Raw genomic sequence first — 23,237 nt, forward strand, 5'->3', positions numbered from 1 at the left:
GTGACATTAAAACATAACTCCACTTCTGTGCAACACTTCAAACCTTCAACCTTTAAAGTTTGTGAACTTTGAAATTCAGTCAAGAGGTCAATCTTTGAAGTTTAGATGAGTCATGTCTTTTTGTCAGAAATTTGGAGGTCACAATTCACCAAACTCAACGGAATACATATCTTCACATGAGCTTATGTTTCCTGTCTCCTGTAACTGGAAGTCAGTGGAGCGCAAAGTTTAGTGTGGCTGTGGGGAGGAGAGTTTAAGAATCCTGTTTGGAAATCATTAATTTTGCAATTCCATTTAGTGGATTAGGAACACACAGAGCAGGATTATAGTTTGCAGTCTCTTTGTAGCAGCCCAACATGTCTACACTTCACTAATCTGGCTCTCTCTTTGACTCTTTCTCGCTCTTGTCCTCTCTGTATCTCAGAACTCTGTGCTTTTACCTGATAAATAATTTTCAGTCAATACTACAGTAAAGTGTAATGTAGTATGAGAATACTTTGTATTTTAACCCCCGTTTCATGTTTGAGCTGTTTTAACTGAAAGCAACATGCACTGACATATCTTAAAACATGTCACTGCTATTGTTTTGTCTCAAGATGCCCATAAGTACTGTTTTTGTTTTCTTTCTAGGGCACATTTATTATAGCTATACTTAAATGTCCTAAGGGAACTAAGGCATAATTCTGGCTTAATCTAAGTCCTGTCTGTGAAACCAGGCCAATGTTTTTTTTTTTTTACAGTTTAACGGTGTCATGAACTGCATAAAAAAAAAGGTCAACATATAATGTTATCAAGATTACATAAAAAATTTAGAGGTAATAAGCTATTTTCTATCATGTTTTTGACTATCTCTTTCCACAGTCTAAATAATTTTGATGGGCGTGCCAGTAAATGTTTATCTTACTTTTACTTTATAAAAATGGTAAAAAAGCAAAAAAGACTTTACTTAATAAAAAAAAAGTATAAAATATCAATCAGAGGACAGAAGGCATGAAGTAGATTATGTAAAACAGGTTTTTCAGCAAAGTGTTGGTCATATTGATATTTTATAGGCCTTAGAAATGTGCGTATTAAATATGATACAGTAGGCTGTAATATATTTATAAATAGGCATTATACTTATTGTTCAACAGAATCTTACAAAGAATGTTTAGTTTAAGCTATGAAAGAATACATGTTTTAAATATTTGGCTAAAATGTTGCAATACACATTGCCAAACAAGCATTCTGTTTTCATTTAATTTATAAACTTATAAATTTATTTAAAACTGGCGACGTATCCTGGGGGATACAAACATTAAAATAAAACAAAAATAAAAGTCAATGTTTAAAAATAAATAAATATGAAATTGTATTATTTGTGTTCTAAGATGGAAAATAGCAATAAATACATTTTCTGATTTCTCTTTATAGTCTTGCCATTTTAAGGGTTAAAAAGAAAATGCACAAAGACAAAATCCAAATCATAAAGTAAGAAGGAACCATAAAAAAAAAAGTGCGTGCTTACCTTTTTGAATATCAATCCCGCTAAACACTTTCTTTATTCCACTCCGCTCGTGTTAATATTGAAATATTCACCAAGGAACACTCAGGTAAGATGATGTAACATTAACAGCCTTCTATCTGAACCGTTTTGACTAAGCTGAACAGCCAATCAGAGTTCCCTCTTTCACCGACGGCCCAACGCCGATTCAGTTGAATCGGCCGAAAAAAGCCGATGAGGACTAATTTCAGCCGACTGTACGGTACACACTGAGAAAACTTAGTCGGCCGACGCACAAAAACTGCCCGACGGCCGACCGTCGGCTTGGTGTGTTCCAGGCTTTACAGACATCGCAGGAGACGCACGCGGACGGCGAGGTGGCTTTGCGGTAAAGGTGAAGGCAAGTTTTACCTCCTCCAAGGTGACCGTCTCGGTTACGTATGTAACCCTCGTTCCCTGAGCAGGGAACGGAGATGTTACGTCGGATGACGACGAATGGGGTTTCGCTTAGAAAGCCTATCATCTTCGAGTATATAAAACGAGCCAATGGCAATGAAATGCCATGGGTCTTGGGAATTTGCATAGCGTATCTCCGCCCCACCCTGGGGGTATATAAGGAAGTACGCCGGCAACATGCAGATATGTCTTCGCTGAGGAGCCGAGACTGAACTCAGGCATTCCAGCGGTACAGCGGAAGTGGCAGGGAGACGTAACGTCTCCGTTCCCTACTCAGGGAACAAGGGTTACATACGTAACCGAGACGTTCCCTTTCGTAGTCACTCCGAGTTACTTCGGATGAAAGAATGGGGTTCCCAGTCTAATTACGCCACCTCTCGACTGTCTTCCAGTGCCCTGCGTAAGTCTGAGCTCCCTGTCGTGAGACTAGCACGGACGAAGGAGTCCTACTTAACACAGGAATACCAAGGTACACTGGGAAGCATATCTCAGTGGAAATATGCAATTATGCCCAGCCCGAAGGGGAGGACTTGGAATACACATATGACCCCAGGGGGCTGCATATGGAGTATCACTGGGGTGTCCAGCCGCAGGTGGAATATTTCAACCCCAGGGGTGGCAAGGTGGCTTGCCAAGGGAAAGACACATGCTCAGAGAGGCTTACAGTGGAAATACACATGTGGGGGTCGCCCAGAGGGGGAACCATGCACATGGAGGCACCTAGCCAAGCGCGAAGCTGCCGGTGGCATAACTCTGGCGTTGACGTCGTCAGTGCTGGAGGAGACTCAGGGCTTATTAGGCTCACCTGAGGAGAATATCGCACGTATCCCATCCGTGGAGAGGAATGGCGAGCAAGCGAAGACACCTGAGCAGAATCTAGTACCGGCTAGTTGAAGCGAGTACATGAGAAGAAACTGGCTCCACTCGGAGATTGTAGAATCTCGCGAATGTGTTAGGTGTCGCCCAGCCTGCAGCTCTGCAGATGTCTGTTAGCGAGGCGCCATGCGCTAGAGCCCAAGAGGATGCCACACTCCGAGTGGAGTGGGCCATCAGACCAAGGGGGCACGGTCGACCTTGCTGCTGGTAAGCCAAAGCAATGGCGTCCACTATCCAGTGAGACAACCTTTGCTTGGAGAGAGCCTTTCCCTTCAGATCCCACCATGACAGACAAAGAGCTGATCTGAGGTCCTGAAACACTGCGTTCTGTCTACGTAAGCACGGAGGGCGCGTACTGGACAGAGCAGTGCCAAGGCTGGGTCTGCCTCCTCCAAGGGCAGCGCTTGCAGGTTCACTACCTGGTCTCGAAAGGGAGTGGTGGGAACCTTGGGCACATATCCAGGCCGGGGTCTCAGGATCACGTGAGAGTTAGCCGGTCCGAATTCCAGGCACGCTTCGTCAAGCGAAAATGCCTGCAGGTCCCCTACCCTCTTGATGGAGGCCAATGCAACCAGGAGCGCTGTCTTCATTGACAGGAACTTAAGCTCCACTGATTGCAGAGGCTCAAAGGGAGCACTCTGCAGGGCAGTTAAAACCACTGAGAGGTCCCAAAAGGGTACGAGGGGAGGACGAAGAGGATTCAGTCTCCTCGCTCCCCTCAGGAACCTGATGATCAGGTCGTGCTTTCCCAAAGACTTACCATCAACTGCGTTGTGATGTGCGGCAATGGCGGCAACATACACTTTCAGGGTGGAGGGAGACAGCCTTCGTTCCAACCCTTCTTGCAGGAAGGAAAGCACGACACTGATCGGGCATTTCGTGGGTTCTTGATGTTTAGAAGAACACCAGTTGACGAAGAGGTTCCACTTCAACGCATAGGCATGTCTCGTGGACAATGCTCTAGCGGAAGTGATGTTAGCCACCACCGATGGTGGTAGGGTACTCAAACCTGCCTCGTCCCATCAAGGACCCACACGTGGAGGTTCCAAAGATCGGGACGAGGGTGCCATAGGGTGCCCCGTCCCTGAGAAAGCAGGTCCTTCCTCAGAGGAATTGGCCAGGGAGGTGCTGTCGCGAGGAGTACTAGTTCTGGGAACCAGGTGCGGTTGTGCCAATACGGGGCAATCAAAATGACCTGCTCCTCGTCCTCCCTGATCTTGCGCATAGTCTGCGCAAGAAGGCTCACTGGGGGAAACGCATACTTGCGGAGGCCCCGCGGCCAGCTGTGCGCCAGAGCATCCGTGCCGAGCGTGCCCTCGGTCAGGGAATAAAACAGGTCGCAGTGGGACGAGTCGTGGGAGGCAAACAGGTCTACCTGTGCGTCCCCGAACTGGTCCCAGATCAGCTGGACCGTCTGGGGATGGAGTCTCCATTCTCCAGCGAGAGGCCGAAGCCGAGACAGCTCGTCGGCCGTCTGGTTCAGGTCTCCCGGGATATAAATGGCTCGAAGCGACCTCAGATGCTTCTGACTCCATATGAGGAGGTGGCGGGAGAGTTGTGACATACGGCGAGAGCGTAGACCACCCTGACGGTTGATGTACGCTACTGTCGCAGTATTGTTTGATCGGACTAGTACAGATGGTACGCAACCAGAATAAAATAGGGATTTTGGACAACTATAGACCCATCGCTCTAGCTAGCATTCTTTCAAAGGTGTTAGAAAAGATGCTACTAGATAGACTGAGTGGGCTCATTTACACCACGGAAAATCAATTTGGCTTTAAGTCTCAACACAGTACTGATCTATGTACCTATGCATTGAAAGAAGCTGTTGAATCCTATAGAAGGCAGGGCTCTACAATGTTTATTGGGTTTATTGATGCGTCCAAGGCATTTGACAGAGTAAATCATCATAAGCTTTTTACTAAACTTATGCTTAGGGGTGTGCCGGGATGCATCATACGTATACTGGCTTACTGGTATGCAAAACAAAGCATGCAGGTTAAATGGGGAAATAGCCTATCGTCACCTTTCAGTGTAAGCAATGGAGTACGGCAGGGGGGCTTCTGTCTCCAGCCCTGTTTAACTTATACATGGACAACCTCTCAAAGCAGTTGGGGATATGTAAGACGGGTTGTGTAATAGGGAACACTCTGTTAAACCACCTGATGTACGCAGATGATTTAGTTGTTATGTCCCCTAGTACTGTTGGGTTCCAGCAGTTGTTGGATATATGCTCCAAGTATGGGGGTGAGTTTGATGTACAGTACAATGCTAAGAAGAGTGTTGTGTTGGTTTGTAGGACTAAGGAAGATCAGAAGCTGCACTTCCCTTTGTTTTACCTATCAGGGCAATGTATCTGTGTATCTAACTGTACAAAATATCTTGGGCATATTATTACTGACAAGATGGAAGATGATGCTGACATGTATAGGCAAAGACGAATGTTGTATGTCCAAGCGAACATGTTAGTCAGGGAATTTCATTACTGCTCTGCTGATGTGAAAGTGCACTTGTTTCGTGCTTACTGTACCCCCATGTATGCAGCCCCATTATGGGTCTACTACAAAAAGGAGACCATGCGCAAACTGCAGGTAGCATATAATGATTGTCTGAGGATACGGCTGAAGAAGCCCAGGAGCAGCAGTGCAAGTAAGCTTTTTTGTGACTTGAGGCTAAGCTGTTTACAGGCCCTCTTGAGGAACCTAATGTTTAAGTTTATGTGTCGACTTGATGAGTCACAAAACTATATTATAGTAAGGCTCACAAGTCCCAGGTGTAGCTCGGTCCGATATCAATCACATCTATGGAAGCATTGGTATGAGTGCCTTTTAAGACTTTTGTGAAAAAGGGTGTATTGTATGTAACTGTTTTTGTTTTGTTTTTTTGTTTTTTTTGTATGGTGTATGTCCTGCTGTTGGGCCTAGAGCCTGTAATAAAGTTTATATATAATACTTTTACCGCCGCCGTTCCTGCGGCGGTAAATTGCGGGTGTGTATTTGCAGCCTCTTACCGCTAAGAGGCGTTACAATCACAGACTTTGCAAAGTGTCAGTTTATTCTCTCTATTGCGTAATCTGCCGCCGCGCCGCGGCTCATTGAGAGCGATTGAAAGCTGGTAGCAAATCAATTCAAATGAAACATTGAACGAATTCATCACAATACTGAAATTACTGAAATTAAATGGAATAAATTGAATAATGAAAAAAATTCAACATAAAACATTGCAATAAAAAAATATTAGGCCACATCAATGAAGCTTTGTAAGAGCAGACCTTAAATTAACGGTATTCAGACGATAGCTCTGTGGTCAACGTAACATCATGAACCTCTTGAGCCTCAAGCGGTCTGAGATCGAATCTCAGTGTAGCTGATAGTGTTTATGTTTTTCCGTTCTTGATGCTTAAATATGTATTTGTTTATTAAAGTCAAGCATGTTGTTTAATTATCAATTGTACATTACAACAAATTTGCTACATTCCAGTTTAGCCGCTGCAAAGACGACACATCTGATGAAGGAAGACTGTCAGCCGATCGCGTCAGAAAATGAAGATGATGAAGCTCGTCTTTAATCTGCTAAATGATTTATTTATTTATTTTTGAGAATCATTCACGAAATTGAGATGACTGACAGTGATACCCGGCCAAAGCCACAGAAGACATTTTTTCAAAACAGATCGAAAAAATCTGAAAAATACTTTCAATATAGTATTGCTTTCAATTAAAAAAATAAACAATGAAAATGTTTAAGAAAATTAATTAAGTTTGAAAACCCATCGCACATTTCAAGGTATAAATAAAGTGTCGGGACAGTTTATTTATTTAAAACAGGGTTGCATCGATAGAGTTTATTCCCTCTGCGATGCAAAATATGAAACAGAATCTTATTCTTTCAACATTTTAAACCTCTATTGTCAAAGAAATTGCAGCTAAGTTAAAAAATTAAAACTGTACAAAACGAAAATAGTTCAAAGAAACATAAATTAAGAACAGGCGTTTTTCTTTGCCTCTCTCTCGCGCTGGATCTTTTTTAGTAAGTTTAGTAGCCTAAGGCCCCGTCCACACTACTGCGTTTTCGTTTAGAAACGGAGAATTTAAAACGACTGAAAACGCGGATCACGTGACCATTCACCAACACTGGGCATGCGCGTGGCGGTGTAAACACAACTTCATTGATAAAATTATCCCACCATGCGCTGGTTCTTCCCGGGTCAACCCAAAACCGACGCTCCATGTACGGTCAATACCGCCCCTGCACAAGGGAATTGTCACAGATCGCTCGAATAATAGCTTGCCTCCAGCGCATGTAGGCAGTTATAGCATTGTTAAATGCAGAATTTACTTGGACAACAGCTGCTAGCAAAGATATACGCCATGACTGATGACACCCAATCATAGAGCCGAGCGTGAGCCTCTACCACGTCATCGTTTCTAAAGTCCTCCGTTTTGACCCGTTGTAGCAACAATGACAATGACATCCGGTCAGCTGCTTTTCAAATTAGTGAATCCCGATCTCGCAAACACATCCTTCATTGTCTGAGAAAACAAGAAGTCTGTTCACGACGCCCCTAAGTCTGCTTGGACTGTCAAAATTGCATCTTTGTGGCTCCCCAGGGAGACATTTGACGTTGCCTTAAACTGAAGGAACCCTGTTGTTTAAAATCCCCCCTCTCTGTAAAAACCACATGCCTTTGAATCACGTGACGAGCCTCAAAGACATTCCAGATACTCCACACACAAACACTCGTGGACTTTGAAACACTTCCACACATGTGATCCAATAGCAATGTTTTTGATATGTATTTTTATGTGTGTATAATTTCCATGGCAGATTGAGATATCTATGTTCTATCATAGAAATCAATTGACACCTAAAATGCTCAGAACTCTACATCCGAAATGCATACCTGTATTCCCATATTCTATACATACCATTTCTGGCATCATTCTAATCGTAGTGATCTCACGGAATTGCATATGTATAAGATTACAATGAAATGTATTCTTATGGGTATTATCTTTCTGAAAGAGAAAATACGAATTCTATCGCTCACATGACATAGTCAAAGTAGGCATTTCTTCACAAACAAAGGAACTTTTTCCCGCTTCAGATCAGAAGATACGATTGGATGTTGTCCAAAAAGAAGGGGGAAGCAGATTCCCTTTAAAAGTTCATACTCGCCTTTTCTCTCTACTCTCTCTCACCCTTCTTCCTCTTCTCCCTGGCGCAACGCTTCTCCAAGGAACATCTGAAAAGGCTCCGGCCTTCTCCCTCGGACAAACACATGTTCGAGTCGTAGCTGCCGTTCTTTGCAACTAAGTTATATATATTTGCCTCTTCCTTCACGGGAGATGAATCTTATTTTCCAGTAAACGTTACATTCAGTGAGCCTTTTAAGCTTCCCGCGACACCGGAAGACGCAGCAGAAACAGGACACCGTCCGTGCTTCCTGCCTCTCAGCATCACCCGAACAGAGAACAAACTTGCAAGTATATTGATTCCTATGAAAGCTGAAAGCTGATTCCAGGTGTCTTTTGAAATTAGGTTTCTGTCTGTAATAATTAGCTTTTCCCTTCTCTCTATATCCTTCTTTCATTCTTTCATTTCATTCATTCTGATCACTTTATTTCTTATGTTCTTGTTTGGTTAAATGTTTGTTTGTTTTATTGTTTGCATTTTTACGTACGTTTATATTTGTAGCTCATATAATCTCTCTAGTTTTTTTACATTTATTAAAATTCATTTATACTTTTAACTGTCTCTGTGTTTGAAAACCCACTTTTATGAAGTCAATGAAATGAAAAGATCTAATTAAGCTACAAGCTCGATATTATAGACTACCTTGAGTAGTTTTTAATTCATAAACTCAGAAAGTTTGATGTTCGTGGCCAGAAGATAAAACTTTCTTGGAGTTTGTAAATACGGTAATACCCTGTCTGAACTGTGATAAGCTATCTTACATACATTTGCTGGACAGGTGACTGATTGATAAAAGAGACCAGGCCAGCCAAGAGGTAAATACCGATAATTGATAAAGTAAATGTATATGCGATTTATGAATTATGACCATGAGTTATGATTATTAATATTTCCAAAATTCCCTATATCCTTGAGCTAATTCGCATTTACCCAGAGTCATTTACGTTACACCGTCCACACTAAAACGCCCTCCGGAGATTCAAAACGAAAAACGGGTCGGCAGCGTTTCTAAACTTCTCCATTTTGGGTCTTCGTTTTTGCCGTTTTAGTGTGGACGGGAGGTGCAAACGTAGCAAAAGGTCTCCGTTTTTAAACGAAAACGCAGTAGTGTGGACTGCGTCCACTGTCTGGACAGTGTCTCCAGACACTGCGTAAGTCTCCCTCACTGCGCGCGCCGGGTCTCTCTCGAAATTAAACATTTCAGGGTAAAAACACACCATACAGCTGATAGTACTGTATAGCTGTGTGTCATACACACAAATCACGAAAGAAAAAAATTTAACAAATAGCCTTTGTTTCTTCAAAGATACAGCATATTGCTGAATTCACCTTACAATAAAACGAGGTTGATCGCAAATTAAAGAGCTTTGTATCTGCTAAATTGAAATTGTGTGTGCAAAACCTTTAAATACAATCAATAAAACTACAATATTTATAATTAATAAGATATAGGGCCTACATAGGCTATGGACTTTTGGAGATCTTTGCCTGCTCATCAGGCTGGCACTCTCCATATGAAAGATGGAAAAGTAACACCTCTGTCCTGCACCCCCACGATAAAGCATGCTGCCTTCTCCAAACCCCCCACAGGCTATCTGAGTTTGCAAAACAAAACAAAGAGTTTGCAATTCACACTTAAATCCCTATTCTAGACATTAGCAATAGGCTATTCAAGTGTTAATATCAGGAATTAAATAATTTAGGCTATGTAATAATATTTCTGAAGAATTGAAGAATTAAAACGCTACTTCAGTTTGGGCCAGCTTTTTCCAAGCAAAACTAAATACAATCTTCAAACGCATGTTCATTTGTTGTCATGAACAAAATGTTCAACTCAATATTAAATTCCACAGGGATCTTTGAATCCTTACAACCAGGGTGCGATTTGTGAATAAAACTTTTTATTTTTTTATTCAAATAAATCTCGAACCACAGTGCTTCGTGCTGCTGTTAAACTAAATAACATTTATAGAATAATTATGAACTTAAATAAAACAATATCGCAACATTGACATTTATTTGAGTTTTTTTTTTTTTTACAATTTAATTCAGGGCGATTTAGCCTATTTAATTAGTGCGAGATTACATAATCAGGCTTTAGGCATAGCCGATTAATTTCGTATTGTGACTGAGCTGAGGCAAGTGGCTTTCGGTTCATTTTTGTGACGCGCAGTTCCCGGAGACAGAGACGACCGACACTTTTGTCGTTAGCCTAATATGAATAAAAGTTTACAGTTTTGAACGATGTAGGCTACTCTACTCCTATCTGTATGACCGAAAAACTACAGAGTATCCTACTAAGTTATTTTAGCTGTTAAGAGAAAAATAAATCCAGATGAACGCGCCGCCGCGTTTGTCGAACACTAATTCAACATACCAGAATAAAACCTGGCTTTAGAACATAGCACGCAATGCAATGCATTATTTATTTATTTTTTATTTTATTTTTTAACAGAACTGAAATTACGATTGGAATTATTATAGGCTACAGAAGTAAGTCATTGTTTAATATTTGTTCCTAATTTTCCATTGTAAAATGGAAATGCATGGTAATTTTATTTTATAAATATAAGCAAAAAATTATGTAACAGAGTTTTAGAACTACAAATCTCTCTGCATCAATAATAGGCTATAAAATGCATTAATAGGCTAATATAAAAATGTCAGTAGTCCAAGTTTGTTCGGGGTTTGAACCCGTGTCATCTAAATGTTCGACACGCAAGTTCTACCACTCAGCTATTACTTCACTCATTATGCACTGCTCAAACATTCTAATGTGTGTTCGCTCACAAGCACGAGAGAGAAACGCTCTTCATTCGTCTCATTCCTCAATAGAATAGTACAAATAATCAGCTTCATTGAACATAATTTACTTTTTTGTTATTTTTGGTATTAAATTTTTTTGTGTGTTTTTTTTTTTTTGTGTGTGTGTGTTTTTATCGCACTGCTCCCCGGGGAATAGGCTTGTCGCCCACTGACGTCTAGGTCGACAATATAATACAGGTTATATTGTTATCGTCTCTATTTTTAACTTGTTATTCTATTTTTCTGGCCTTATAAAACGTTCTATTCTGTTTACCATAGTTGTAGTATTTCATCCTTACTAATAATTGACATTAACCCCACTTACGGCAATTGAAAAAAATGCAGCAATTGCTGCTGTTTTGCACAATATCCCTTTGCGCCACCTGGCGGTCATTTCGCGAATGACTTTGAAATGCGACTGGTTTATTTTTGCCGCGGCACCTGGCACGGCGGTAATAGGCATTCTGGTTGCTTACCATCTGTACGTGCTGACCTCTGAGCAACGCACGGAAGCGGTGCAGGGCGAGACGTACAGCCAGCAACTCGAGGCAATTGACATGCCAAAGGCGCTGGGGTCCTGTCCAGGAGCCCGCGGCAGCATGTCCATTGCACATGGCGCCCCAGCCCGTGGTGGAGGCATCTGTTGATACAACAACATGCCTGGAAACTCGTTCCAAGGGCACTCCTGCCCAAAGAAAACTGAGGTTCGACCACGGGATGAAGGTCTGACGGCAGGTCGGAGTCACTGGAACTCGGAGCGTGCCGTGATGCCATGCGTTTGGCCGTGAGCATCTTGAACGGCATCCTGTAAAGGGAGCGGTTCAGGACGCGCAGGTCCAGGATAGGTCGTAATCCACCGGATTTCTTTGGTACAATGAAGTAGGGGCTGTAAAAGCCGGACTTCATTTCGGCTGGAGGGACAGTCTCGATCGCACCCTTCGCCAGTAGGGTGGCAACCTCCGCTCTCATGACAGGGGCATTGCCACCAACCATCGTGAAGCGAACTCCCCTGAAGCGGGGAGGAGACCGAGCGAACTGAATCGCGTAGCCGAGCCTGATGGTCCTCGCGACCCAGCGGGACAGTCTGGGAAGCTCTAACCAGGCTCCCAAAAACTGTACCAGCGGGGTCATGCGGACCACAGACGTATCCTCGGTGGTACAGCGAGGCGGAATGACCGGCCCAGGCGTGGGTAGCATAGCTGCCCGATGCGGGGGCACGGTCATTAGCCGCGTCCTGCCAGAGGAGGCCCGGGGAGGACCAGTGTCCCACGGGGGCGTGCTCTGGCAGGGGTCTGGCGACAGAGGGGGATGAGAGTGGCGAGGCTCGTGAGCGGCGCACACTGTCATCCGAGAAATCTGTGTGCTCAGAGATGGGAGAGTGAGTTCTTTCTTTAACCACAATAGGGTGCTGCCCGTCGAGGGACGAGCAGCGGGAGTGGGAAAACCAAGGATTCTCCCCCGGCCCTCCACCGGGGGAAGGAGCGGCCCTGCTACCGTCTCCTGAAAAGAACTCAACGGCATCTCTGAGCAGAGGGCGCCCTCGGCGGCGAGCAGACTGAGGCACCTGTGTCGACGGCTGGGTGGAGGCAGCAGCGGGCTGTCGGGGCAGGACGTGGTTTAAAGCCTCAGTCTGCTTCTGAGCAGTCGAGAACTGCTGGGCAAAGTCCTCGACTGCACCACCGAAGAGGCCAGCCTGGGGTATGGGGGTGTCGAGGAACCGGGTTCGCTCGGCCTCCCGCATATCGGCCAGGTTGAGCCACAGGTGTCGCTCCTGGACCACACACGTGGACATCACCTGACCCAGGGAGCGTGCGGTCACCTTCGTCGCTCGGAGAGCAAGGTCGGTGGCGGCACGCAGCTCATCAAAGAGCCCTGGGTCAGTCCTCCCCTCGTGCATGTCACGCAACAACTGGGCCTGGTAGACCTGCAGCGTTGCCATGGCATGCAGTGAGGAGGCTGCCAGCCCCGCAGCTCTATAGGTCTTAGCCACAAGCGTGGAGGAGAACCTACAGGCCTTGGAGGGGTGCTTAGGGTCGCCGTGGGAAGAAGCACTCTGAGGACATAGTTGCATGGCAACAGAGCGTTCAACCCGAGGAACCCCAGTGTACCCTTTGGCAGCCGCCTGATCGAGAGGAGGCAAGGCGGAGGAGGTCGACGAGCGATCGCGGGAAGACAAGGGTGCCTTCCAGGACCTCGTGACCTCCTCATGCACATCCGGGAAGAAAGGCATTGGGGTAGGACGCTGACGAGGATCAGCAGCCGCGCCCAAAAACCAATTGTCCAGCCGCGAGCGCACCGGACCAGGTGGCGGGGACCACTCAAGACCGATGGCCGCGGCTGCCCGGGAAAGCATGGCCGTCAGCTCGGGATCAGACTCGGGCAATGCTGGGACACCCGAAGGTGGCAGCACAGCCGAATCGTCACTTCCCAAGGACTCCTGCCCACCTTGTGATGCAGCGATCGACATCACATCTTCCTCTGGAGCGCCGAATGAAACCCGCAGCAAGTCAGAGGACTGTACTGCGGGTTCATTCGGAACACTCACGGGTTGCACAGTGCTAGAGGGAGGTGTGGAGCGTGGAATAGTCGGCGCTTTAGTCCACACCGTAACCCTCAGGTCACCCTGGCCGCCAGCCGAAGTACCAGCTCTCGTGGAGCTCGTAGATCGGGGTGTGGATGAGGGGACTCTACCATGAAGGTCATTGAGTCTCGACCGCAACCGTGCAATGGGCATGTTCCCGCAATGGGAACATGACTCATCCACAAACGCTGCCTTAGCGTGATCAATACCCAGACACACAAGACAGAGATTGTGCCCATCAGAGTCAGAAATGTATAGACCGCAACCAGAAGTGCACGGGCGAGGCATCTTTAAAAAGACGTGCCACGTGCAAGCTCTTTTAGAAAGGAGATTTCTCCGCAAGTGTTGAAGCGACCAGGGAGATGAACACACAAACTCTGGCAAATCACTGCACAGATAAGCAGGGAATGTGCACTCGCTGGAACTCGCTGTCACACCAACACCCGGAGAGAGGCTCGTCTCGAAGAGAAGTAGAGATGAACTCAGAGTTGGCTTGTGGAGTGAAGTGATGAACTTGGCTCCGAAGCGAAAACATATCTGCATGTTGCCGGCGTACTTCCTTATATACCCCCAGGGTGGGGCGGAGATACGCTATGCAAATTCCGCAGACCCATGGCATTTCATTGCCATTGGCTCGTTTTATATACTCGAAGATGATAGGCTTTCTAAGCGAAACCCCATTCGTCGTCATCCGACGTAACTCGGAGTGACTACGAAAGGGAACTATTTTTATTTCCTCGTACCGTCACCCTGACGGGAAGCAAAGTGGTCCGTCACCGGGCGCCCTTTTGAATTTTCTGAATTTTCTTGAATTTTCAAAAGTGGATTTTGCCGGCAGGTTCATGCGATGGAGCCATATCATCATGCTATCGGATCCCTCGGCTTTGCAAATGGAAGGCGAACCTGCAATAACTTTTTTATTGAACGCAACTTAGACTTCTTGTTTTTGACGTGGCTAATTCCTGATAATTTAAGCCGATTCACAGATCTGTCACCTCGGGATTGTGGTTTCTTGAATACTCCACGCACCACAAGCTGTGGTGGAGGCCTGACATCTATTTTTAAGAACAGTTTTTCATGTCAACCATTATCTGTCGGCACTTTTTTAAGCTTTGAACTGCAGTTGTTTTTATTATATGTGACTAATCAGGTTGCGTGTTCCGTAATATATCGACCGCCTATACACAATAAGAACTTTATTTGTGAGTTTACTTTTTTTTTCTTTCTTTTTAAGTAAAATTGTATTGAAATATGATAAATTGCTACTAGTGGGTGATTTTAACATACATGTGTGCTGTCCTACAAAGCCATTGGTAAGAGATTTTTTTAATGTAATTGATTATTTTAATCTTATACAGCATGTGCATAAACCCACTCATGTTCATGGTCATATTTTAGACTTAGTTTTGACTTTTGGTTTATCTATTGCTGATGTTGAAATATCAGATTAAGCTTTTTCTGACCATAAGTCAATTATTTTTAAGGTGTTAACACCACATAAAATTGAAAAACCTAGAGATCAAAGACCACTAAGACGGGTTTTAAACGCTGGAGCTATAGAGCAATTCAAAAACTTATTTTACGAAATTAATTTTACTTTTTATTTAATGGACAGTTTTTCCCTTAATATGGATTTAGACTCCTCACTCGAGGTGCTATATTCCATTTGTCTACTCTTTTGGACTCAGTAGCCCCACTTCATGTCAAAAAGTGCAAATCCAGACCTGAGTCCTGGCTGAATGATGTGACTCGTGGGTTTAGGATAACCTGTAGAAACGAAATTGGAAAAAAGACAAGTTACAGGTATCTTTTCAAATGTTATGGGAGTCTCAAGACAACAATCAGAATTAGATATTATTCCAGCGAGATAAGTAAAGTAAGCATTTGATGTTCTTGGAACTATATCCTATCTATTATAAATAATAGTCTTTTAACAGGAGTAGTCCCTAATCAGTTTGAACATGCTCTTGTCCAGCCTTTTTTGAAAAAAAAACAAAACACATTTGGACCCTGCTGTTGTATCAAATTATCGGCCAATTTCAAAGTTACCTTTTTTGTCCAAGGTTTTGGAGAAGGTGATTTTGAATCAAATAAACATCTTTTTGCTTCAAAACGATATTTTTTAATTTTTCAGTCAGGTTTTAGGGCTTACCATAGTACTGAGTCGGCTTTGATCAGGGTTTTAAATTATTTATTCTTCAGCAGTTCTTTTTTTACTGGACCTTAGCACTGCATTTGACACCATTGACCATGAGATTTTACTCTCATGCCTCGAAAAGGTCGTGGGAATTCACGGTATAGCTCTTGCATGGTTTAAGTCTTTTCTTTTAAACAGAACTTTTTCTGTAAATATTGGTCAAGATTATTCACAACCTGCTTCTTTGCGTAGTGGGTTTCCACAGGGGTCCATTCTTAGCCCAATTTTGTTTTCTTTGTATGTGTTACCCCTTGGATCAATTTTTAGCAAGCATGGAATCCCCTTTCACTTTTATGCAGTTGGTATTGTAAGAAAAAATGATGTGGACGTCGAAGATCTCAAAAATGAAGTTTATTACAGCTTAGCAGTGGCAAGGTACACAAAGCACCTTGGGTTCACCGGCGTCAGAATGAACCCAGAACATCCAAATCTTAAACCTTTTATCCTGTTCTTAATGTAAATTAAGTTGATCTTGTTGCAACAGCTGTGGTCTGTATGTTAATGAAGTTGAGACACCCCATTGTCTGAGAAAGTTCTCTGTGTCCCACACCCAGTCCCATTCTACAATTGACTACCATTTGCTCAGGATGTAATCAACCCAAATGGTCAAGAAACAATAGAACTTGACTGCCTTAATCTCTATGATAATTAAGCCATTTTGGGGATGAGCTTATTCTAAAATATATTTAGGAGTGGAATCTGGGTCGAGGCAGACTACAATTTCTTACAGTCCCCTCTCTGATGCTCTTGGCCCAAAAGAAGCATCACATCCACTCCCTTCTCACAGATTACACCTCCCTTCCCTAGTGGGCAGGTGCCCAGTGGCGGTGAAGCCCTGCCTTAGGTTGTCCCCCTCTGGCCACCAGAGAATCTTACCCGTCTTTGGGTCGACACCTCATGCACACTGGTTACAGCTCCATCCAATTGGGCAGAATTATCAAAGAGACTCTTCTAAAATTTGGCAATATGATGTACAAACATTTTCTTGGGTGTGGGTGAGAAGACATTCAAGAACCATCACAGCCAGTAGGAGTGTCTCAAAGCGATCCTTAAATTATCTGCAACTCGACATTTAAACATAGAACACATAACATAATGCATTGGCAAATAATAAGAAAGATACATACACAATACACATACAGCCGTTTTAAAGGTTACATTCCAAATTAAACCAGAATAGGCAATATCTCCATCATGCATTTGTTTTGCAAAAATCTTGTCTTTCTTCAAGGCCTTGTTGGGCTCTCACAATGTCAGATGTGCAGTGATGTTCACATCAGTGATGTTAGCATATTGTTTAGTTTTGATAACTCAAATAATCAACAATCAATAGACAATATAGTGCGTGTGTGTGTGTGTGTGTGTGTGTGTGTGTGTGTCATTTTGTGTCCATTTTCTCAGTGTGGACATCCTTTATCCACTTGTTTTCCCTCTATGTGGAGAAACTGCTGTCCGTAGTCTCTGAAATGGTTTGTTTCTGAAATCTCCTCTTGTTTCACTTTTCATTGTCCATTTTTTTATATTTTTTTCACTTGGACCATTCTTCTAGAAGAAGCAGTCACTGGTGTTGTTCAAGTCTGTGTCTCTTCATCAGTTCCTTCCATCCTATGGTGGGTCCCAGGGTTTCTAGGTCTTTTAGGCCTGGAGTTCTGGATCTTGCAGGTCTGGATATCTCTATTCTTTTCTTTTTCTTGAGAAAATCCCCCTGGCTCCACTTCCTTCTCGTCCTTCAAACGACCAGATCATCTTTCTCCAGGAGGTTACACATTTCAGACAAACATCTCGATGCTTATATCTGAAACTATAATCAAAAGAAGAGGTTGCGGATCACGTGACCCATCGACAGCGATGCCAGCGTAGTTTTCGGCTCTGCTCGCATAATCTTATTTTTTTCAATAATCCTTCAATTAATTGAAAATACTTCGACATCTATCTCATCATGAATACCTCCTCAAGCAAAGAAACACGGAAAAGGGAAAATGAACAATCGCCTATAAAGAAAAAATTCAAGGACTCTGCCATCTCTAAAGAAGAACTCGATGCAGCTATTGCTAATGGCATAAAGCTAGCCCTCCAAGAACAACAACGTGGTTTAGATGTGGCCGTAGCCTCCGCTGTCAGGGAAGCTGTGGATTCTATTTTGGCCCCAGCATTACGTGACTTGCGAATAGAAATTCAAAAAACTAATGAAACAGTGAAGGAGATCGGCAGTGAACTTGAAAAGGTAGCCAAATCTACTAAACGGGTTCAAGACCGAGTAGAAGCTGTGCAGACGGCCGCGCGAGAGGACAGGCGATCGGTTATTGAACTAAAGACACAGCTAGACCAGCTAACCACAAAACTGACAGATTTGGAGGATAGGGGACGAAGAAATAATGTAAGGCTGGTTGGCTTACCAGAAACAGTGGAGGGTTCGGATGCAGTCGGCTACCTGAAAGTCAATCTTCCCAAGTGGATTCCCTCATTGGTGGGCCGTGACATTGACATCGAACGGGCTCATCGCATATATGATGGAGGAGAGGCTAAGTCCAACAAGCCGCGCACACTCATCTTCAGATTACTGCGTTGGCAAGACAGATCGGCTATCCTTAACGGGGCACGTCAAGTTTATCCAGTGAAGCATAATGCTATCAGCGTACGCGCATCCGTTCGCCCGATCACGCCTCCCGCTCAGGCCTCGGCGCCAACAGCCGGCACTATCCTGTTCTTTCCCGACTATAGTCCTGCGACAACAGCAAAGAGAAAGAGCTTCAGTTCTACCATGAAGAAGGCTAGGGATATGGGTTTGGAGCCGTTCCTCATCTATCCGGCACGGCTGAAACTGCAGTACTACGGCGAAAAGAAGATGTTCGACTCCCCTCGGGCCGCCGAAGATTTTATCAACTCTCTTCCGCGGAGGTCCACCTTAACACCGGTACGGCGCGAAGGTGATGTCACTGACGTAGCTTCAAACCCGATTAAAGAAAACAACCACGGGAATCCTCCTCACGCCAGAGAAGGCAATTTAGTGGACATGGAGGAATGATCATCACCCAACATTTTGTGTGATTATGTTTATTTTCAGGGTCCTCACCACAATGATCTTCAGTTAATATTTACTGGTTGCGTTTTAAAACTAGTAGCACTAACTTATGCTAAATAGCCTTGCCTACTCTGTTTGAGATGTGTCGAATGTATTTTTTTTTTTTTTTTTTTTTTTTTATGTATTAAGATTGTGTGTGTTTATCTGATTCTATTGCTGTGTATTGGGGTGGTTTGGTCACGTATCAGACACTGTTTATGTTCTTGCAGACCTACGGATTTTTACCTGTGCGGTCTGCCTTTGTTTTTGTATATAGTTTTTTCCATTCCCTGCCCTTGACAGACATATTCATACTTTTTGATAGAACATCAGTTTTAGGACATCAGTACGGTAATTGGCAGGATGTTTACATGCTTATATTATATCTTATACTAACACATTTATATACTAAGACAGATCTTAGCGGTATATGTCGATGCAATCACTGAATATATTGTCACTTAATGTGAATGGCCTAAATTCCGCTATTAAACGCACTCGTGTGCTTGAGTATATATATCGTAAAAAGGCAGATATTGCACTGATCCAAGAAACACACCTAAAACAATGCGATGTGGCTCGATTTCAAAATAAACATTACAAATTAATTGTATCATCATGCGCCCTAAATAAGACCAAGGGAGTATGCATCCTTCTTAATCGAAAAATATCATGCAATATAAATAATACTGGAAATGATGAGAATGGAAGACTTGCTTTTGCCCGTGTGTGTATATTTAATCATAAATTAGCTTTCACATCCATATACTGCCCAAATGAGCCTGACAGAGAATTTTTTTCTTACATTGGAAATATATTGTTAGAACAAAATGACTGTTCTTTAGTGGTGGGAGGTGATTTCAATGCAGTCCTTAACCCGTCTCTTGATAAATCTAATAATGATGCAGCAGGCAATCCTTCATCTACCTTATTGAAGTCGCTCCTCAAAGATTTAAATCTTGTGGATATTTGGCGTATACAAAATACTACTGTTAGAGATTACACATTTTTTTCCAATAGACATAAAACATTTTCCCAAATAGATTATATTTTTCTTAGCCCAACCCTTATTGCAGGACACACGTCCATTACAATACTACCAATTCTAATATCTGACCACTCTGCACTTTTATGTAACATTGATCTGCCCAACATTAAAACAAAGGCCCCTAGGTGGCGTTTTAATACATCGTTACTAACTAACTCTGGATTCCTTAGTTCACTTAAAGGTCAACTAAAATATTTTTTAGATATTAACACAAAGGATTGTTCCAATCCACAAGTTCTATGGGAGACCACAAAGTGCTTTATTCGGGGTTTCTGTATTTCATTCTCCTCAACGTTAGCTAAAACAAAAGCTTCCCAGATCACAAATCTTGAAAATAAAATAGAATCATTAGAAAATCTACAAAAACATAGCTTTTCAGATGATCAGTCTAAGTTGCTGGCATCTTTAAAAAATGAATACAATACACTGGCCATATCAAAGGCGGAATTCATTTGACATAGAACCAGACAAAAGTACTATTTTGAAGCAGAGAGGCCTAGTCACCTACTGGCTTTAATGCTTAAGGAATGTGAAACGAAAGCGCAGATTCCAGCAATAAACACACCTGAGAGTAAAATTACTACTAACCCGCAGGCCATTAATAATACATTCTTAACCTTCTATGAAAACTTATACAAATCAGAGATTTCTTTTGAAGATTCTACCAACAAACATTTTCTTGATAAATTAGACCTTCCCTGTCTCAATCAAACTGATCAAGATGATCTGGAAGCTGCATTAGAGCTGAATGAATTACATAGAGCAGCAAAATGTCTTAATAAAGGCAAGTCGCCTGGCTTGGATGGCCTCCCTCCAGAGCTTTATTTAGAACTATGGGACATGGTGGGCACACTCATGCTGAATTCATTTAATTTTGCAATCAAAAATGGGACCTTCCATAGGGACCAAAAAACTGCACTCATCACCTTACTTTTGAAAAAAGGTAAAGATCCTTTAGAGTGCTCTAGTTATAGACCAATATCTTTACTTACAAGTGATCTTAAGATATATGCCAAAGTACTTGCTCTCCGCCTGGAAAAGGTTATTCAATCGCTAGTCAATGAGGATCAAACAGGATTTATTAAGGGACGCTATGCAGCTGATAACATGAGAAGGCTGCTACACATTATAGAGTTTGCAGAGACGCACCCAAATCCTTGTGCCGTATTTTCACTCGACGCAGAGAAAGCCTTTGACAGGATAGAGTGGGAATATATGTGGGCAGTGTTACAACGATTTGGTTTAGGGCAGGGCTTTGTTTCAATGATCAAGGCACTCTACCACTCACCTTTGGCGAGTGTTTTAACAGGGGACTTGATCTCCTCTCCTTTTACACTACAGCGTGGTACAAGACAGGGGTGTCCACTCTCCCCGCTTTTATTTTGTCTGTCTCTGGAACCTCTAGCACAAGCCATTAGACAATCTACAGCTTCCCCTATGAAAATTGGTCATCATAATCATATTATATCTCTGTATGCAGATGATATAATTTTGTTCTTAGATAATTTTGATTCCTCTATTGATCCAGTTATTAAGGAATTTGATAAGTTTAGCAGCCTGTCAGGCTGCAAAATTAACTGGACAAAATCGGCACTTATGCCTCTAAATAATATACACCCAAAGTTTCCTATTCCCATCGATATCCAGTCCAAAAGCTCTTTCACATATCTGGGTATTACGATCTATAAAAACATACATACAATTACCAAAGACAACTTTAACACTATATTAAGCAAAATAAAAGTAGACATTCATAGATGGAGGAATCTGAAAACATCTCTTCAAGGTAGAATTAATACAGTCAAAATGAATATATTGCCCCGTCTCAATTTCCTCTTTTTTATGTTACCACTCTGCCCCCCTCCAAATTACTTTAAAGAAATCCACTCCATGATTTCCAGTTTTATTTGGGATGGTAGACGACCTAGGGTTCGTCTGAAGACATTGCAACGACCCAAACTGCTTGGTGGTCTGGCAGTACCAAACGTTGAACTTTATTATTGGTCATTTCAGATCAGAGCACTCAGCACATGGGTCGATCCTCAGTCTACCACTGCATGGCGATTGATTGAAGCTGCTAAGATATTTCCACACAAACTGCAAGACATACTATTCTCTAGTGTAGCAAACAAAATAATAAAAAATAATTTTGGGCCCATCATTGCCAACTCTATTCAAGTGTGGAAGAAAGCAGAACGGTGGATAGGCGGCCCACCTAAATTCTGTCAGAGCACGCCATTATGGCATAATCAGAAATTTTTATGCGGCAACAAACCATTCAATCAACCATCTTGGTCTTCCCTTGGGCTGAATACATTGGGTGATATTTATGACACTCAAGGTCTCTGTTCCATTCAAGATTTAAGAACACGCTTTTCTCTTCCCACATCCGCTTATTTTGTTTACTTTCAGCTAAGATCTGCCTTAAAAACGTATGGAGTTCCCTGGAATTCTCCTCTCCCTTCTCATCCCATGTTACAATGGATTGCACCATTACGGGGTAGAGTTTATGTCTCCTTAATATATGGTGCACTAATTCAGCATAGTGCTAAGGCTCTACCAATTGAATCTATATGGAACAGGGAATTGGGGAGCTTAAATATAAATCTAGATTGGGAAAGAATATGGTGCAATCTAGGTATGACTTCTAAGAATCTAGCTCACCAACTAATTCACTTCAAGACCATACATAGAGCCTACATTACACCTTATAAGAGATTCCAGATGAAATTACAACCTACTCACAACTGTCATATATGTAATACTGCTTCACCTGGTACGTTTCTACACATGTTTTGGGAGTGTCCAGTTATCTCTAAGTTCTGGTTGCATGTAAATTCAGTTTTAGCAGATATACTTGACATTTTTTATGTTCCCAGTCCTGGTTTCTGTCTCCTTAATGATAATTCTGATATAAATCTTAAGCAAATTCAGTTTAAAATGGTGTTTGCAGGGTTTACCTCAGCAAAGAAAAGTATTTTGAAAAACTGGTTCTTTCCGGATATGTGTATGAAATCATTCTGGATCCATAGTCTTGTCAACATTGTCAACCTTGAGCTTACAACTGCACGACTCAACAAGGCAAGACCAGTGACTGTACAAGCTTGGAATTCTTTCTCATCTAAGATAAGCTCTTGGGTCAGGGACAATAGCTAGACAATCATTGTTGTAAAACACCTGCCGTTCAGGTTTCTGATGTTGTATGTGCTGTCTTACCATTGATGTCTTTTCTCCTCATTGTTCATTTTGTTTTTGTTTTTCTTATATGGTCATATATGATTTTGGATATGTCTGTAACCCCCCCCCCCCTCCCCAACCCCAATAAACCCCCCAATAAAAATGTTGATCACAAAAAAAAAAAGAAGAGGTTGCCCCCCTTTCCCCCCTTTCCCCCACAAGCATCTTTTCACATTCAACCATCAAAGTCACAGAAGTTTCATCTCAAAACATCAAACATCGGTAATGTTTTTAAAAATTATTTCTAAACATAATGTCCTTAAAACATTTATTATAAATTACAACTACATATCA

At 42.6% G+C, this 23,237-nt stretch overlaps 1 protein-coding gene across 2 annotated transcripts in view; it reads left to right on the forward strand.

The window, feature by feature from the left end:
* Positions 1-23,237, forward strand: part of LOC307164697 (coiled-coil domain-containing protein 148-like) — a 211,164-nt gene that overhangs the window by 107,166 nt on the left and 80,761 nt on the right. The window lies entirely within an intron of this gene.

Source organism: Squalius cephalus (assembly GCF_949319135.1).
Source record: "Squalius cephalus genome assembly, chromosome: 9".
NCBI lineage: Eukaryota > Metazoa > Chordata > Actinopteri > Cypriniformes > Leuciscidae > Squalius > Squalius cephalus.